The sequence below is a fragment of the Corvus kubaryi genome, unplaced genomic scaffold, assembly GCF_017639235.1.
Source record: "Corvus kubaryi isolate FWS band 111438036 unplaced genomic scaffold, C.kubaryi_AGA036_p1.0 133, whole genome shotgun sequence".
Lineage (NCBI taxonomy): Eukaryota > Metazoa > Chordata > Aves > Passeriformes > Corvidae > Corvus > Corvus kubaryi.
In genome coordinates, this window is record NW_024580667.1 from 243,363 (window position 1) to 262,069 (window position 18,707).

Here is an 18,707-nt window from a genome sequence, read left to right on the forward strand (position 1 = left end):
GGATGCTCGGGAATAAAAGGGGAGCGGAGAGGGGGGGGAAGCAGACGAGGCTGGTCCGGCCGAAGCTGGAGCCCCATCTCCCAGGGGTGCAGGGGCATGGAGAGGGGACCCATCCCGGTACTCCATCGGCACTCACCTCGCACACGCTGCCCACGGGGAAACCCAGGGGAGAAGCGGGCGGTGCGCCCCGTCCTGTCCCCGTCCCCGTCCCGTCCCTCCCGCCGGCGGCCCCGGGGCTCCTTACCGGGGCTCCGCTTGTCCCCGCCGCCGCCTCGCCCCGACCTTCCCCGGGCACGCCTCGGCCCCCGCCGCACCGCCGGGCATCGCCCGCCGCTCTCCGCCAGCGGTCAGCGCCCGGCACCGGCGTCCGAAGCAGAAAACCCAGTAGTCCCTTAATTAAAAATAATAATTAAAAAAAAAATTTAGGAAAAAAAAATAATAATTAAAAGCGTCTCAGTTTTTAAAGCAGAACTACATAATGTATTAATTGGTTGCTATTAGCATGCAGTTTTATTGAGCATAGCACACAGAAGTCTGATTGTAAGCGAGGAGTGTTTTCAATGAAAGTGGAGTTATTTTAGCTGCAGACATGTTTACATTTCTGTGGTTTAGTCTATAACTTTCTCTTTTTCTTGCTTCAGAATTCTGCTCCATGAAGCAAAGCCCTTAGCTCCCAGACATTCCAAAAAGTCTGCCAAAATAATAGGGAGAAAAAAAAAAAGGGAGAAGAAATAAAAAAAACACACACAGAGACCCCCAAGTCTGGGTCAGGCTCAGGGCTGGGTATGGGCAGAGCGAGTATACCCCCTCCTCACTCTCCTTCTCCAGTTAAAAAGCCTTCAGGGCTCCATTTCCTGTTTTTAAGGAAAAAATAAAGCGGGTCTAGGACTGATTTTAGACACTGCCTAGACCAGGGCTGGTGGGTGCCGAGGACCTTTAACTCTCTCGATGCCAAAGGGTACCCAATAATGCAGATCCAAGCAACCACACACCTCTGTCCTTCCCTCGGAGCAGCCCCAGCAGAAAGATGGGCTTTTTAGCCCAATGCGTGTTTTTTTGGGTGACTAAGAACCCAAAGGTCTCAAGCAAGCACCCAGTGCTTGAATGAGCAGAGTGAAGAGACAAAATACCCCAAGAGTGGGACTGAGTGCCCTCTGTCACTGCATCACCCACCTATGGAGATCTGGGGAGCCTGTGGGGTCCCTTCTCAGAGTTGGAGACAGTGTTGTCACCCACCCCACCTTCCCCGCAGCCTCCCCTGCTGTGGATGGGCAGCATCGCTCCTGTGGCCCTCAGCGAGTGGGTGTGAAAACAACTCGAGCTTCTGGACGTTCAATCCGCAGCTTTGGAAAATCAAAACGGAGCAGCTCGACTAAAATTAGGAACTCACAGTAGTGAATGAAGCAAGAAAGTCGTGGACGCCTCCCCACAAAACTCCCGACTCAAGTTTTCCACTCCAAGGCCTGGTAGGGTGTGATAGGAATAGAAACAGGAGTGATCAGAATAAAGCACCCCTGTAATGAAGGGTTGTGTCTCCAGGGAAGGGATGAGGAGAGGTGGCCAGTCCTGCCCCTCTGCCCTGAGCAACCTGCCCTGGGAGGGAAAATCCTTGGATCTGCAAGTGGCAAGGCAAAACCTCAGATGAGGCGGGGGAAGAAAATTCACAATGGTGTTTCTTGGCCCCCTGGCCCCCAACATTTTCCTCCCAACCTCATCCAAAGCATTTTTATGTGTGTGTCCCCTCCCCAGACTTTTTATTTTTACATGCCAGATGACTCCTGTATATTTGGACCTCTCGCTTTTGAAGAAGCCAGAAAGCACTATGATTTCCCAATGCTTAAAAAAGAAAAGAAAACACCTTTCCCCCAAGATGTTTTATATTAATTTAAGTATCGGTTCCTGGTTCATGTCAGCCCCTTTCACAATGAAATGTCCTGCGTGGGCTGTCACACCTGCTAAATATAATCCTCTCATTCTTTTGATATTCTGCAAAGGGCCTTTAAAGGTTCACATCCTCCAGTCTGGAGGTTTAATTGCTTCATCTCGGATTTTTAAGAAGCCTTATAAATTTCTGATTTTTGTGGATTTCAAAGGAGCAGGGGGAGGGATGGGATAGGGATGCGAGGGCAATGCTGAGAGCACTGCACCGACACTGCCAGGTCTTGTAAAAGCTCTGACCCTCCAGCCCGTCCCACAGCTTCTGCTCTTTGGGGCAGACAGCTTGAGCTGGTTTTATGAGTTACCAATGAGTTAAATATGAAAATAGTAGCCTATTTCGCTATGGTAAATGCTCACCAGGGAGGAAATCACAGATTCAGTTTTATAGAAGGTAATGGAGTGAGATTACCCACACTAATGTACTTAACTCTTCAGAGAACATAAATCCAGCAGGAGACAGCCCCAAAACCAGTTGATCCCCGAAACAAACTGCAGCCAGCAGCAGCTTCATCCTTACAAGGTGCTGGTGGCACCAGGTTTGCCCGGTGGAGCTGTGATTAGAAGCTCCTGGTTGAGAGGCATGTGGTGGTTACAGACTCCAACAAGGATGTTCCTGGGGCCAGAAAGTGCCTGGGAGGCTGGGAACAGGGGGGCTGGGGTGGGGGGGAAATCCTGCAGCCCCAGTCTTTGTGCACTGCACACGGCAACTCCTGGTAACACGATGGCCACAAATTCTCTGGAAGTGTGATGCATAATTCCTGTTAACTGAGATAAAACAGCAGAGAGAGGGACACTGAGTGTGCTGACAGCTTCGTGCTACACCCAGAGATGTGGCTGCAGGAACAGGCACCCAAAATCCTGTGTGTTCCTGGAGGAGCTGCAGCAAAGCCAGCGGGGGTCACGTCCAGCTCTCGGTGAGTCCCTGTGGCTCCATCTCCTGCATCACCTTCAGAATTCAGGCACTGCCAGGTGCAGGGGACAGGTTGGCAGCCCCACCAGTGCCCACCACAAAGGACAGCTGAGCTGCTGAGCTCCCACGTGGAAAGCTGCTCCACATTGTCATCCCATGCCCAAAAACCCCAATCTTCTGCTCTTTCAAGCCCTACCTGCATGACTCAAATATTCAGCCAATGTTCCTGCAGATGCAAGTAGTGGGAACACGAGGTTAGGAAAGGGATGAAGGGCCAGCCAGGTGGGAGGCTGGAGCATCCCTTGCTGTGCCACCTTCCTGCCACCAGCCCCAGCTCCCATGGTCACAGCCAGTTGCTCTGTCACAGCAGTTGTCCCCAAAGCTGACCCTGGTGTCCTGTGCAGGGACAAGATCCACCCCGAAGGCTCATTCCTGGAGCTTTCTCTCATGAGGAAGGAGGAAATTTCAGAGCAGATGGGTCTTCGAGCACTGCCTCTTGCTCAGGAGTGTCATGGGGGGAAGAAAAAAAGGGTTCACGTCATTTTCCATCTCCTTAAACACAGTTCTCAAAATACAAGTTGGAAACAAACGATAAAAATTAACAAATTGTCACATCTGGATCAAGAAAAAATCCCATAACCAGCTCTTTTCCCATGCTTCTTCCAGAGCAGTGGGACTATGAAAATATATTTAGCATGTGGCACAGGCTCAGATAACTTTGAGTCTTAATGGGAGAACTGGGGACTGAACCACTTAAAGGATGCAAAACTTGCAGTGGTTTTAGGCTGCTGCTGTGTTCCCCACTAAACCACGTCCCCAAGTGCCACACCCACGTGGTTTTTGCAGATTTCCATGGACAGCAATCCCACCACTTGCCTGGACAGCCCGTTCCAGTGCTTGGCCATGCTTTCAGTGAACAATTTTTTCCTAATACCAACCTAAGCCTCCCCTGGTGCGACTTGAGGCTGTTTCCTCTTGTCCTGTCACTTGTCACCTGGGAGAAAAGACCAAGCCCACCTGGCTACAACCTTAGGGAGTTGTAGAGAGCAATATGGTCCTCTCTGAGCCTCCTTTCCCCAGGTTAAACAACCCACTCATTCAAAAAAATTGAAAAAAGAAGGATAATAATGAAAGCTTCCTAGCATTCATCATAGTTATTATCAATGAAATGGGATATATGAATGGTATTTATTTCTTTTGATATGAAACAACAGGAGTAGAGCAGAGATTATTTTAATTTTTTCCCCACTGGCAAAATGCAATTCCAATGCCTGATTTTTCTTATTAGAACCAGAAAGGATTAACATTTTACCTATGAAAATGCCATTTAGGATGAACAAGTCAGGGAACAAAAAGGGGACACCTTTATAAATATTACCTCTCACAGGTGTGGGTGACATTCACTAATAAAGGTTCCCTTATGTAAAAATGACATTTAATTCAGGAGAGATAGGCAGTTATATAGACACATCCTGTTGCCTGGATATGAGCAGGCAACTCTTTTTCAAGGAGCAGAAATTATGGCTTTTTTCAGCACTATGGGTATTTTTTAGTCACAGACTGCACACCCCAGTATCATTTTGGCAATCTCTGAGAAGGCTCTGGTGTCCATCCTATGTGAGAACCACTTTTAATTAAGGAAGGAAAGATCATTTCTATTTAAAAGCTCTGAAGTGGCAAAAGAAAGGATTTGATTTGGAATTTACTTGTGTAAGTATCTGGTTAGATAATGTGGGTGGATGATCACCAGGATATTCAGCATCAGTGATTATTCAGGACTGCTTTGTCAATTTAAAACAATTCACACTCTTTCCCAAGCAATGGGCTAAAAGGAAAGTGAGATAATTTGCTTATTTTTATTTTTAGTTTTGTTTTCCTTCTGCTTATACTGATAGCTGAGTTCAGAAAACAATATGTTGGCGCAGAAGGTCCAGGGAACACTTGAAACCCCCATGAATTTCTGCAGGGTTTTTATGAGGCTACAAGAAATGATGGGAAAAAAATTTAAAATGCCAAAGGTCTGATCTGAGTGATTGGAGAGCTGGGATGCTTGCCTGAATCCCTCCTAAATATCTTGAATCTCCAAAATAAGGTGAAACACTCAGCTTTTTTCCCTGTATTTTGGCAGGTAAGTCCCAAAAGAGACAAAGCTGAGTATCAGTCCAAAGGCAAACTGGAATAATGGTGAAATAAACTCTCTGTGCACATTTCCATGACCAGGACTGAACTTCTCGTTCTCATTTTGGGCTGGGGGGGGGCAGAATTTGTGCTTTTCCCTATTTTAGCCACAGCATTTCCCTTCCTCTCTCCAAAGAGACATTTTCCTGCATCCCTGCTGAGATTCAAGGAGTAACTCACCCAGTAAATCAATACAGAAAGGCTGAGTGGAGCATCTTTGTAAGAACAGCAGAAGTCTCCAGCCACATGGCAAAAATTAAAAATAAAAAACATAAAGGTTGAAGGATTAAAAAAAAAAAAAAAAAGGAAGTCAGAGTTAGGGTCGGTGGCAAAATGTCATAATTTTCAAAGTATTTACTGGTGAATAATTCAGCCAGCACACAGAAATGAACTGTGTCAGAATGGGTGTTTGAATATAAAAAACTACTGATGAATAATGGATGAAGACAAGCCTGGCCAAAAAGAAAATGTTTACACTTCAATAGAAAGCAATTAATAAGTGTAAATACATAAAGTTACTTGCTCGTTAGTTACTTCTACCTTTACCTTTTTGCATTCCCTTGCATTCCTTGGTGCATGGTGATCCCTGGGGAGGCCATAGCTGAAGGCAAATGTAATCCAAGAGAGATTGATAGATTGATAGAGAGTTAATATGCAGATAAGCAACATTTTAATGGGATTTAAACTTGTGGACTATCATCTCTCTCTTCTTTGCAATAGGCTGCTTCTCTGCTTTCTGTATTTGTCATGGTACCTGGAAAAAATTTAAATTTTGCCTTCAGGTCTATGGAATTGGTTTTGTTCACACACAAGTGCCTGTAGTGCTGTAAATTCAGCTTTGTTAACAGATCTTCATGAACACACAGCTCTAAGAAAGGTGATATTTCTCTATATGAATCATTTTTCAGCCATTCCCATGTACAATCATGCTATTTTATCTTTTAGTTGGCTAATTCAGGACAAGTTTTCCACAGCGTTTCTTCGTTGCCTGTGTCACGCAACAGAGGAATGCCTGAAATTACAGTCAGAGGCAGACAAACAGCCTCCTCCAGGACCTGAAGCTCCAAAAAACTCCGTGATACACGAAGGGGAGAAATTTGATTTTCTATGGCTGCAACTCTACGCACACCAAGGCAGGCACAGACACACAAACACACGCTTGTTTTCACACCTACCTTGTGGCAGCGGTGCAAACAAGTCACAGAGATGCCCCAAAAATGCCATTTGCGTGTCTGCAGGCAGGGCAGAGCTCGCTGTGCTGGGCTGTGCAGGTGCCTCAGCGCCTCTCTGTGCCGGCTGGGAGGAAGGGAGAGGCCACTGCAGAAGGTGACTCAGCTCAGGATGTGACACTGAATCACCCTCTGGATGAGCCACGGGGAAGGGAGAGACCCATCCCTGCTTCCAGCTGCTAAATCAACACCCTAAAGCAGAGCGTGGCAGCTCTGGAGTGGCAGCAGGTGGAGGTGTGAGGGGACAGAGGTGCTGTGGCAGATCTTCTCAGGCAGCACCTGGATGTCTCCGTCGCTGCCTGGCTGGTGGCACATGTCCTGTGTGTCCCAAGTCTCAGTCACGTTCAGTTTTATCAGCTGGAAGTGGCACTCAGTGCTCTGAGCTGGGTGACAAGGTGGGCATCGGGCACAGCGTGGACTCAAGATCTTGGAGGGCTTTTCCAACCTTAATCTCTCTCTGTTTCACATTTCTTTCAGAGATGATGAAAAATGAAGATGTTTCTGTCAGGACAGCTGTTTGCACTGGATTAAGTGAAGTCTGTTTTGTCACAGATGAAAAATTTACATGCTGGACCCCATTGTTTTTTGACTCAAAGCCCCAGAAAACTTTGTGTTAGCCCACAAAGGGATGTGTTCTCCTTGATTTTGCATCTGAGCCTTTGAACTAACTGGAGAACACTGAAAGGTACTTGTAGGTCAAGACAGGACCAGGCTCAAGTGCACCATTTACTGCAAAAAGCAAAGTATTTGAAAGCATATCTCACCCTGAAATCTGCTTCTGACACTGTGCTTTAGAGCAAAATGAAATCATAAGATCATCGAAAGGTTTTTGTTGGAAGGGACATTAAAATCATCCAGTTTCACCCCTGCCATGGGCAGGGACACCTCCCACTGTCCCAGGCTGCTCCAAGCCCCAATGTCCAGCCTGGCCTTGGGCACTGCCAGGGATCCAGGGGCAGCCCCAGCTGCTCTGGGCACCCTGTGCCAGGGCCTGCCCACCCTCCCAGGGAACAATTCCTTCCCAATATCTAACCCAAATTTCCCCTATTTCAGTCTGAAGCTGTTCGCCTTTGTCCTGTCACTCCAGTTCCTGATGTGTTGTCCCTCTCCAGCTTCCCTGCAGCCCCTTCAGGCACTTGAAGATGCTGTGAGGTCTCTACACAGCCTTCTCTTCTCCAGGCTGAACAGCCCCAACTCTGCCATCCTGTCTCCAGAGGGAAGGTGCTCCAGTCCCCTTATCAACCTTGTGGCCTCCTCTGGACTTGCCCTAACATTTCCATGGTCTTCACAACATGAGAATAATTTCTTCAGACCAAGAACTGATTTATATTGTCAAACCACACACGTAACAGAGCTGGACATGGGGATCTGCCTTGATGTGGCTCCTGAAGTATGATGCATTCCCAGGGCCGGGGAGATTTTACAGGAAGGCTGAAGAAAGATTTTGAGGTGATCTTGCTCATATAAGTTTGGTGATACTCATGAGCACGATGAAGATCAGAACAAGGCCTCCCACATTCTTGAAAACGCCAAGAGGAATGTCTAGAGAAGGGCAAGAGATGATGCTAAGACAGCAACACAAAACAACTGTATGAAATCTTTGCTCCCATTCAGCAGAGCAGATTATGATAATTGGTCCCATCTGGCTTAAAGATTTAGGAAATCAATACAGTCTTGGATGGACGCTCTGTGAAATCGCTGTTAGTGGTGATGCAAAGCTTGCAAAAACTCACCCGAGCCCCTGTGTCAAAATTCTGACCTGATTTACAGCTCAGAAAATCCCTATTTTAGTGAAATGAGTCTTTGCCATTGGGTTGGACTCGATGATCTTGGAGGTCTTTTCCAACCTAATTGATTTTGTGATTCTGTGAAACAGAAGGAGGAAAACCACTTCCTGTGATCAGTTTAGATACCAGGACAGGAGAATTTTTAAAAATTATGTTACTTAAATGTAAAAAAAAAAATTATTTTGATTTTACTTAAAATGTAATTACAAATATTTCATAATCATCAAGAGAAGGTTGAATGGGGCTCTGAGCAACCTGGGATAGTGAAGTTGTCCCTGCCCATTGTAAGGGATTTGGAATTATATGATCTTTAAAGTCCCTTCCAACCCAAACCATTCTGTGATTCTGTGATCAAATTATTGCACTGTCTGCTGTCATCATTTGGAATTTCAAGGAGAGCCCCATTTTGATCAGGCAGCTTTTTGGTTTAGTTTCCTTTTCTCAACTTCGAGAGAATATTTGGTTATTCCAACCATTCCAAGCATTTCATAGTTTACCATAATGAAAAATTGGGCCAACATATTGAAAAGTTTGCTCAAGTAGGTGGATGTTTTTTTAATGGAAAGAACAGTTGGTTCTGCAGAAGCATGGGAATTTTTAGCAAGCGCTGCATGCTTCCCTTCGGAAAGGAGTGAAAGTGTTCCTGTTTTTCCAACCAATCTGCCATTTGCACAAAAGCAGGCAGAAGAACATGTTCTCAATGGGACAATAGGCATTTTCTGGGGAGCAAAAGGAAAACAAAAAGTGTGGTGTTAGAATAGATGAAAAGATAAGATTTTAAAAAAGAATGAAAAAAATGTGGAGGGAAATTTGCACAATTCCAGGACTAAAACAAGAGCTTTTTCTGTAGAAAAAGTCTGTGCAAACTACAGCAAATCCCAGGACAAGGTGGTGGAATTGCAAGCCAGGGAAAGCCTTGCTTTTTTTTGCTGATATTGCACAAAAGCATCTTTCTGTGGAAACGAGCCCTCTCTGATCTTTTTCATTCTCTTGACGCAGAAATAAACTAACTTAAGAGTCAAATAAAAAGCTGGGAACAGAATAAGCAGTCTGAAACTATATCACACCAGATAAAATTCCCTGGAATTATCTGTGAATTCATTGAAACTGTATTTTATGTTTTGCTTCAAGACAACTGCTTTGTTGAGGAGGTAATGTATAGATTAAGACAGGACACTTAAACTCCCAAGTCCCCTCGGAGAGTTCTTTCTGGTATAAATCTGCTCTCCTTTAACTTGGATTATAAACAAACTCCATGATATGCACCTGGTTCTGGCACGGTCTCTCTTATTTCTCTCCCAAAAGCAGCTTTATAAAGAGAACACACTGCATTTCAACAGCAATATAAATAATGTTGCAGTCGGGGATCTCTTGCGCCGCTTTCATTTTTCTTTCTTCCCTTTTCATCTGAACTGAACCACACCTCTCTAAAAATACTCACTTTCTTAATGAAAACCATATTTTTGGGCATTTTTTTCTTCCCCCCGCGTGTGCATGACCTGTTGAAATGCCTGCACAATCTTTAATGTCAGATTCAGACGACACATGTCTTATGAAAAAGTCTGGGACTCGGCTCTCGGCGGGGCCTCCCAGATCTGTCCCACGTCTTTATGAGAAAGAGGGACAAAACCTTCTGGTTTTGGCATTTTATATTGGAGTCTGCTTTAGGCTAGGCAAGAGAGAAAAAAAAAAAAAGAAAGAAGGAAAAAAAATAGCAACGTAGAGTCTAGACAGAAGAGATTGGGTTGAAATCTGGAAGCTATTCAGTGAGGCTACGGCACATGGCAGCTTGACTGCAGAAAGAGATCACATTACGCTGCCTAATTACACATGAAAAATGTACACATCACTTTTCTTAAATGCTTGGAAAAATAGATGTTCAGATGGCAACTGTGAGCCAGTAACTGAGCCAGTCATACATAGTTGGAACGCCTCACAAATGGCATTTCTAAAGCCTGCATTTTTTAGTTTTTATTTTTTTTTTTTACAATGTAATTATTGTGTGTGTGTGTTCATAAAACAACTTCTAAAAAAGGCTTTCTAAATTTAGCAGGCAGTTGTGCTGCAGCAGCATGAAAGGTGAAAATCCAGCATGTAAGCAGGAGGAATGAGGGCCTAATCCCGACTCCTCATGAGCCAGTTCAGCCAGGTTTCCTTGGAGGTTTGGGTTGATCCACAGGCTCATCTGCTGGCAGCAAATGGTGTGGGGTTTAGACCTCCAGTGGGAACGTCCCATGGGAGCAAAGACAAGCAGATGCCTGGGTCTTTGCAGCACCTATGGCCTTGAGGTTGTGTGTTTATATCCTGCCTAGGAAATGTTTAAAAGAGAAGTTTCTCCTTTCACACAGACAACAGAGAGGGGAAAAAAATAATCTCATTTATTGTGTTTGAGCATGAAGCTCTCCCATCATCACCTCCTCCTGACCTCATGGCTCAGGACTGATGGGTCCTGTTCTGCCCCACTCCTGCCATGCTCCTGCCAGTGATGGGTTAAAACCATCCAGAGATAAGTTTGATGGAGTTACGCTTTTGTTTCCATCTGTTTGGATGGCATCTGCTCTTCTTTTTAGCTTAAACACAAATGCTCAAAGACAGGATACAAATGGGGCTTGGACTAGATCATCTCCAGAGGTCCCTTCAGCCCTAAGTATTCTGTGATTCTGTGATTCTGTGATTCTGTCGTTCTGTGATTTTGTGATTTTGTGATTTTGTCACTCTGTGACTGCTCCAAGGGAGAAGACAATTTTCCAAGCCACTTCCAAAGATTCGTCATTTCAATCCTGCTAACGAGACCCATGGAAGGGGATTTTTCAGGGGGAAATGTTGATACGTCCGTCTGCCTCCCAGACTTTACTTTTCCTAGAAGACTCCTCAGAACAAGCACCTCCAAGAGCAGAAGTGCCCAATCCTGCCCTCAGTGCCAGTCTGGGTGAGCACAGAATAAAAAACAATCCCCAAAGCCCGCTCTGGTAGCCAGGCTCTCCATGTGACTACTCCCTCGGAGTGCCTTTGAGTCCTTTCCTCCTGGAGCCAGCGGCCAGTCAGACCTTGGCTGAACTGTTAATCCTTCCAGACAAAGAGGAAAGAACATCTTGTAAAGTTTTGTTGCTGTTGTTATTGTTAAAACGGACTAAGCACAGAGCAACTGGCCAAGCTATCTGGCAAAAGTGACCCACAGAAAAGTCTTTCAGAAGAAAAAATGATCTTTTCTGGATATGGGAGTAAGTTTCACCGGTTCAGGGGGAAGAGCTGCACCAATCCAGCTACTTCCAGTTGGAATGTGAGTTGTCATGCTGATTATTTCATCACTGTACTCCACAGGACCTTCCTCGGCTTTGCCCTGTTGTGGCTCGAAGAAGAAAAAAGGTGCTTTGCTGTTTGCATAGCCTGGGCTTGCTGGAGTCCTGCATGAGAAATATCAGTCACACAAGAGTTAAAAAGGAGCAGAATCTGGGTTTGAAACCCAGGGGCAGCTTTCCTCCAGCAGGGAAGGATGGGGGCTCTTCCAGAGCCTCCTGGGGAGCCAGGTTTGCCATGGAGGGGTTGGGATGTGGGTGAAAGTGGGAGCCACGACCACATTAAGGCTGTTCCCCTTTAGAACAGGCAGGAACCACTGTGGGCAAGGGCTTCCTTCCCAGGTTAATCCTCTGCAGAGGTTTGGGATGGATGGATGGATGGATGGATGGATGGATGGATGGACGGACCCAGCCTGGCCTCTGCTCCTCTGGGTATTTCCCTGCTGTGTATTTTGTGTCCTGCTGCAGTCAGAGGCAGCAGCACCAAACTCTGAAAGTCCTTCAGCAAAGTAAGGCCTCCTCTTCCAGAAGGGTCAGCCTTGGGTGTAATTTATGAGGGTTGTGGTAGCCCTGCTACCCTCTCGCTGCTTGTGATGAATTTTAAATCAAATGAATATTTTCTGCTCGCTGGTGAAAGGGGGAGGAATGATGGCAGGAAACAAATCACTTCCTCTGGTCATTCCTCTCGCCGCAGCCACGCTATTTTTAACAAATCTTATTAAAAATTATACAACCCTGTATTTTCTGGAATCTATTTTATTGAACAAGTACAAAATAAACCAAGACAGGAAAAATGCACCATTTGGAGCAGCTCCTTTGCTGCAACTGATTTAACAAAACAAGCCACAGGGGAATGCAAATGGCTTTCTAGAGCTGCTTCCTGCGGCCATCCCGCTCTCTCCATGTGGAAGAGAGGAATATTTTACCAGCTGCATCACTTCATACAATAGTAAATTATTCTAAGTGTTCTGGTCACCACAAAATACACTGTCTTGGAGGTTATTCCCATTATCAGAGTTATTTGTTTAATTTCTTGCTGCAGCCAGCTTTAAACAGCGTCTTTTCCAAAAATACCATCAAACCCATGGGTGTCTGCTTAGCACAAGGAGCTAAAACTGAAAACTGACCCTTCGGATTTGGGCCTTTCCTAGGTCAGGATCAGCTGGGACAAAATTTTGGTGGAGGGCAATTCTTCTCACAAATAATTTTCAAGATTCCTGGTCTCTAGTAAGTGTTTACTGTGTTACCATCTAGAAATTACTAATAAATTTGGAATTCTTATGGGCAAATGTGAGAAATTGCTTTGTTTGCAGCTGTGTCTGTCTGGTGGCAAGAGGTGAGGCTGATAATTAGATGATCTTGATATCAGTGTCAGCTTTCTGTTCACTCAGGTGTCTTTCACCCTCACTCCTTATGTACCATTCCTTACCAGCCACTCCTCACTTGAAAAGAATGAATTTTATACTGAGAGATTTTTGTATAAATGGAGAAGACATCACAGTTGCAAACAAACGTAAATTTGGGCCCTGAGCACTCCAAATATTTACATGCCTAACTTGAAATTACTTCAACAGGGTTTAGGTGCCAGAAGACCTTGATGAAGCTTTTCTGGATCAGAAATGAAACTACAAGGTCACATTATCACAGGCAAAGTATTGCTATTTACCATGCTATCCTTGGCACAAGAAAGGGGATCTTCTTTGGACTATTGCTATCCCCACCCACAAAATTTTTGTCTCCCTTTGTGTAAGCACACTTTAGTGAATTTGGCTTGGAGGAATCTCATTAAAATTTTGGGAGAAGAGGCAAGAAATTTTCTATGTCATCTCTTATATCTTATCACTAGCAATAAGAGCAATAATGTTTATTATGATGGTGGTTTAAGTACTTGCCCTACTCATTTTGTTTAGGCTTCAAAAAAATTGTTAACAAGCACGTCTATTATTGATCTGGATCAGATATAACAATTAGACAATATAATCAGAAACAAAAGGTTCTGTATTCCTTGAGATCCACCAGCATGTATCTCAGTGTGCTCCTCCTGGTAGCCCTAGAATGAATGTCTTAAACCAGATATTTTGTGAGATTTTAGGTAAATATCACTGTAATAATAAATTGACATATTTATAAATATTTTATTAGGTAATAGAATAACTTTCATTATCTCTTGATAAAGAAAACATTTAGAACAGCTTGCTCTCACGTCACTGTAGAGGTACCTCAGAAATCTCACCGTGACACCTGAACATTTTCAGCCCTGGGTAACAAATCTAAAGCAGAAGTTATCCCATATTTCTCTGCCTGTGGGAATCACAGGTCTTGTGGCTTTTACTGGTTAGGGCTCATTTGTTTTTATTTTAGGGATCAGAGGATGGAGACATCTTAGATATTCAACCATGTCTTTTATCCAGAATGTTTTCCCATCCATTCCCTTTCCTACAGATCATTCCAGGAGATCTGTACCTGAATGTGAAGCAGGGTATTCCTCTCTCAGAGATGTTTGCAATTTGCAGTGACTTCAAGAGAAAACAAAGCTTGGTTTTTTTAGGATTAAGCTTAATTATCGTCCTTGTTGCTTTCAGGTCACATCCTCAGGGGATCACCTCTTCCAGGAGGTTGGTCCAACACCTGTGCCAGTAGCAAACAGGGATCTGTCCTGCGCTGGTGATCAGTGAATCCCTGGAATTGTGCCTACAGACTGGAAGACCCTGGATCTGAGGTAAGCACCGTGGATTAATCCTGAAGGAAATCCTGTAGGTCTTAAAATAAAAAAGCTCCTGTGTGAAGACTTTCCCAAAATCTGAAATGCATTTAATGATAAGAGGCCCAACATCTACTGGGAGGCCCATCCAAAGAATAAGGAAATCCTTGAATCCAGATGATCTCAAGCCTGGGCTAAGCTTAAATGGAACTCCTGGCCAGTGAGGGTGTTCTGGGCAACTGAGGCCTCTCTGCTAACAGGGTCCTGACTCTGACCTAACTGCAGGCTGGAGAAAAAAATGATAAAAACCCAATCAAACAAACAAAAAACCCACAGAAGAAGTAACTCCCTACAGACCTTCAGGCATGAGGCAAAAGGGAACAGCGGTGGGCATTTCAACAGGAGAACTGGTTTAATCTCCACCTAAAGGCTCCTTCACGAGACCTGAGGGTTAAGAAGGAGCACTGCCCTTTGCAAAGGCCAGAGAGCGACAGCCCAGACCAGAGGGACCCGCACTGCACGTGGCACAGAGCCCACCCAAGTGAGGGAGCAGAACATCAGCCAAAGGGAGAGCAGCAGCAGGCTGAGGACCTAAATCCACTTGGCTGGGAAAGCTGCCTGCTACCAGCAAAGTCCAAGGAAAGGTCAGTGCCTGAGGTCACTGGCAATTTTGGGATGACAGAAAACCCCGCTTAACTCTTTGCAAGCTGTCGCCACCAAAACTTCTCATAAGAAAATCCTCTTTTCCCTGATGTCACTTGTGCAATTTGGGATAACATTTCCCATTGGCCCAGGGGATCACTGGTTCACAGTGAGCAGAGGACACCCCTACTCAAATTCCTGTCCCACTATTCTTCCAGCCCCAAAACAAGGAAAAATTTTTGATAGCGTTTACTGGAACCAAAGACATTTTCTACCTTTTTTCCATTTGGATTACCCCAGCAGGGCTCCACACCTCACAGATGGAGTCCCTAACAGGATGCAGCAAAGGTAAACAGAGAGAAAATGAGGAATAGCTTATTTAGCTGAAACTGAAGAAGGGCTCTACATCAGGAGGAAAGATCCCACAAGCTGGAATACAGCCAGAACACCAAAGGTAGACCTTTAAAATCTGAGGGGGAAAACCCCAAACCTTTAAGAGCTTCACTGAATGCAGTCAGGAGTCATGGACACACTCAGTTTCTCCTTTCTCCCTGCCCTGTGGCAACTCCACAGCCAAAGAAAAGAAAGTGGGGACTTCTGAATCTCTGTGGAACATGATCCAAGCTCCCCAGACTCCTGCAGGGTTCCATTTGTGAGTCCCCCGTGAGAGGTGACAGCACTGAGGTGTGAGGCAGGCTGGGGGTTCAACAAAACAGGGTCTTTTTCATGAATCCTTCCCAAAATCTCCATGCAGATATACCCTGAAGGAACACACAATTTATCCCTGGCAGTGGCTACTTCTAAAAGCCTGATACATTTAATTCTGGAAGGAAGGTGTCTTCGAGTTCAATAAAATAAAATAAAAACCTCCCGCCTCAAAATCCTAGTTCCATGATATATAGAAAACTGTGGGAACCCTGTTAAAAAGTGTCACTGTATTAAGTTGTGCAGTTGGGTTTCCTTCTAATTTCTGTGTTCCTTTGTCACAATTTAAAGTGAGGACAAAAATGTTTCTCAAACCAGCATTGTGCTGACGTTCGACAATTCGGGGTGTATGTCCTCGGAATTTTTATAAAGTGCAATCCTTAAATATTATTTTTCCAAAATACTGCCCAGAGGACCCATTCTGGCTGATCAAACAGCCCTTGGAGCTGCAGTAAATGCTCACGCAGCATTTCTCCAAACAGGGCCTCGTATGAAAACGAAAACACCGCAGGGGCACCGTGAAACACCAGTTAGCACCTTTATAAAACCTCACTCCCGAGGTTAACTGCACTACAGCCCTGGCAGATCACAGAACTGTGAGTCTTGTTGGAGCACAGGGTGGAATTGTGTTAATTTGTCTCAGAGGGTGCAATTGCAATGGTCCTTTCTTGTCTTCAGAGGAATCCAGCTCGGAGACGGTGCATGCCGGGAGAGTTTTTACGGGAACCTGCTTCTGCAGGGGGGTGCTCTTGCTTTCACACAGCTGCTCTTACGCCCTTCAGACTGCACCAGTCTGTCTGAAGAGGAAATATGAAGGTCTACACTGAAATTTGCTCTGTGATCAAGTGATCCAAGTGATGTTTCGTCCTTATGCTGCATCCAGTCTTTGGCACGGCGAGATGTCTTTGCCTGTTTGGGAAAAGACAAGGCAAATGGTAAAAGGGCTGAAATCCGTGCTGCTTCCTTCCTTTCTCCTGTTTTCTTTTGCCAGCTACACAATATTCTCTCAGAGAAATCTGCAAGCCATCAAGTGTAGCAGGCAGTGTTTGCTGGGAGCTGAGCCATGCATTCAGCTGCGACCCCCCTCCAGTGCTGCACACACAGAAAGGTTCTGCAGGGCAAGTTAACACAATGCTCACACTAATCCAGCACCTTGGGGCTGTCAAAAGGTGTGATCCCTCTCCCAGACCTGCTCTGGAATGGCGCCTCAGCGCTGTCTTGGAGAGCAAGATTCTTTTTCTCTTTAAAGCAGGACAGCCATGTGTGCTGGAGCCCAGAAACCAACCCTGTGCCATGGGCTGATCCCACAGCCTGGGCAGCAGGGAAGGGATTGGGATGGTGTCCCTGTGCCCCTGTGCTCAGGTGAGAGCCCACCTGCAGAGCTGCCCCAGACCTGGGACCAGCACAGGGAGGACGTGGAGCTGCTGGAGAGAGGCCAGAGGAGGCACCAGGATGAGCAGAGGGATGGAGCAGCTCTGCTGGGAGGAAAGGCTGCGAGAGCTGGGATTGTTCAGCCTGGAGAGGAGAAGCTTTGGGCTGAGCTCAGTGTGGCCTTGCAGGGCCTGAAGGAGCTGCAGGAAAGCTGGAGAGAGACAATTCCCAAGGGCTGGAGGGCCAGGACACAGGGAATGGCTTCAAACTGAAAGACAGTAGGGTTAGGTTGGATATTAGGAAGGAATTCCTTGTTATGAGGGTGGTGATGACCTGGCAGAGGTTTCCCAGAGCAGCTGTGGATATCCCAGCCCTGTTAGTGTCCAAGGCCAGGTTGGATGGGGCTTGGAGCAGCCTGGGACAGTGGAAGGTGTCCCTGCCCACGGCAGGGGAGTGTAACCAGCTGATCTTTAATGTTCCTTTCAACTGAGGCCATTCTAATTCTGTGACTCTGTGATTCATGGCAGTAGTATGACCTTCTGCTCAGTGGTGGCAGCCTTTGCTCCACAATTCACTCATTCCTTGTGTGAGTGCATATGGGCCCCTGGCACAGAGGTGGTCACACTCCAGCAGTGAGGTACCCACAGAGTGTACGAAGGCTGAGGCAAAAGAAGGAGCTGACCCCAATTTTCATACTCCAAACACTGTGTCTTAACCCCTGGAGCATTATTCCCCTTGAGAACAAAACTCTTTGCCTCACCTCATCCTCCTCTTTTCACCTTTATGGTCCCTCATCCTTGCAGGCTTTTGGAATTTTCAGTTTAAATGGGAACTTTGGAGTAATTCCTGCCATCAGTAAATAACACACAAGCTGATAAACTGTTAAAAAAACAGCGAGGCCTTGCCAAGAGGCTTCGGCGAGACATTTGTTTTTGGGAAACCCTCTGCACAGCACAGGCCACATGCACACTTAATCACGCAGAGAAACATTTACTGTAGGATATATTTTTAGGCAGTTTTTCAAGTGGCAAGTTTCCACACGGGTACAGCACTTGTCCTGTGGTAATTAACTGTACAGAAAATATTAGTTTGGAGCTGGCCTGGCCGGTGTTGGAGGGAACGTGTTACACCCAAGTTCAGGAGAGGAGCAGGGTCTCTCTCTGTGTGGGCTGGAGAAGGCTGAGCACATTACACACATATTTGGCCATCACCAGCAAGAAAGGCCACGAGCTTCCCTCACACTGTGGAGGGAGCTGAATAGCTTTCAGCTGCGCAGGATGCTGCTTGGCTGCTCCGAGAGAGGGAAAAAAACATGTAGGAGTCAATCACAGGTTGGATTGAAAAGGGGATTTGTGTGACAGCCAGGGATCTGAGGGGTGATGGAAAACCTGACGGGTCCCACAGCTCCTGTGGAGCCAAGTTGCACAGATTGGAGTGTGACACATCTCCCAGCTTGGATCTCCAATGACTCCAGGGCTGGGTGCTGCCCCTCCATCCATGAGGGACCAGCGCCTGCCAGGGCAGCCTCCACCTCCTCCTTTTGCTTTGAGTGTTTGTGTGATTTAGGAACAAAACCAAGGGGAACCTCTGCCCCTCCCACTGTCCTCTCTCCCTGGCCTTGTGGATGGGGAGCCTGAGCATCCCAAAAGTACAGGCAGGGCTGGTCCCTTGCTCCAACACAGGACAGCCTTAAAGCACATTTTAGAGTCAGCAGAGATGGATTTCAGCAGGTACCAGAGGGCTTTGCTGAGTCTCACAGAACAGGATGGGAAGTCATCCACAGCAAAGCTGCTTGGGTTTTGATGGGTGTGTTTTTAACAGGGGGAATGTTGTCAGCTTGGAAAGCTCCTTCCCACACATCCTCAAGACAGGGAAGAGTTGGAGTAGGTGTTTTAAAGGCAAACCAAGTGGAACTCAGCCTTTAAAAGTTGTAATTCCTTGAAGAATTCT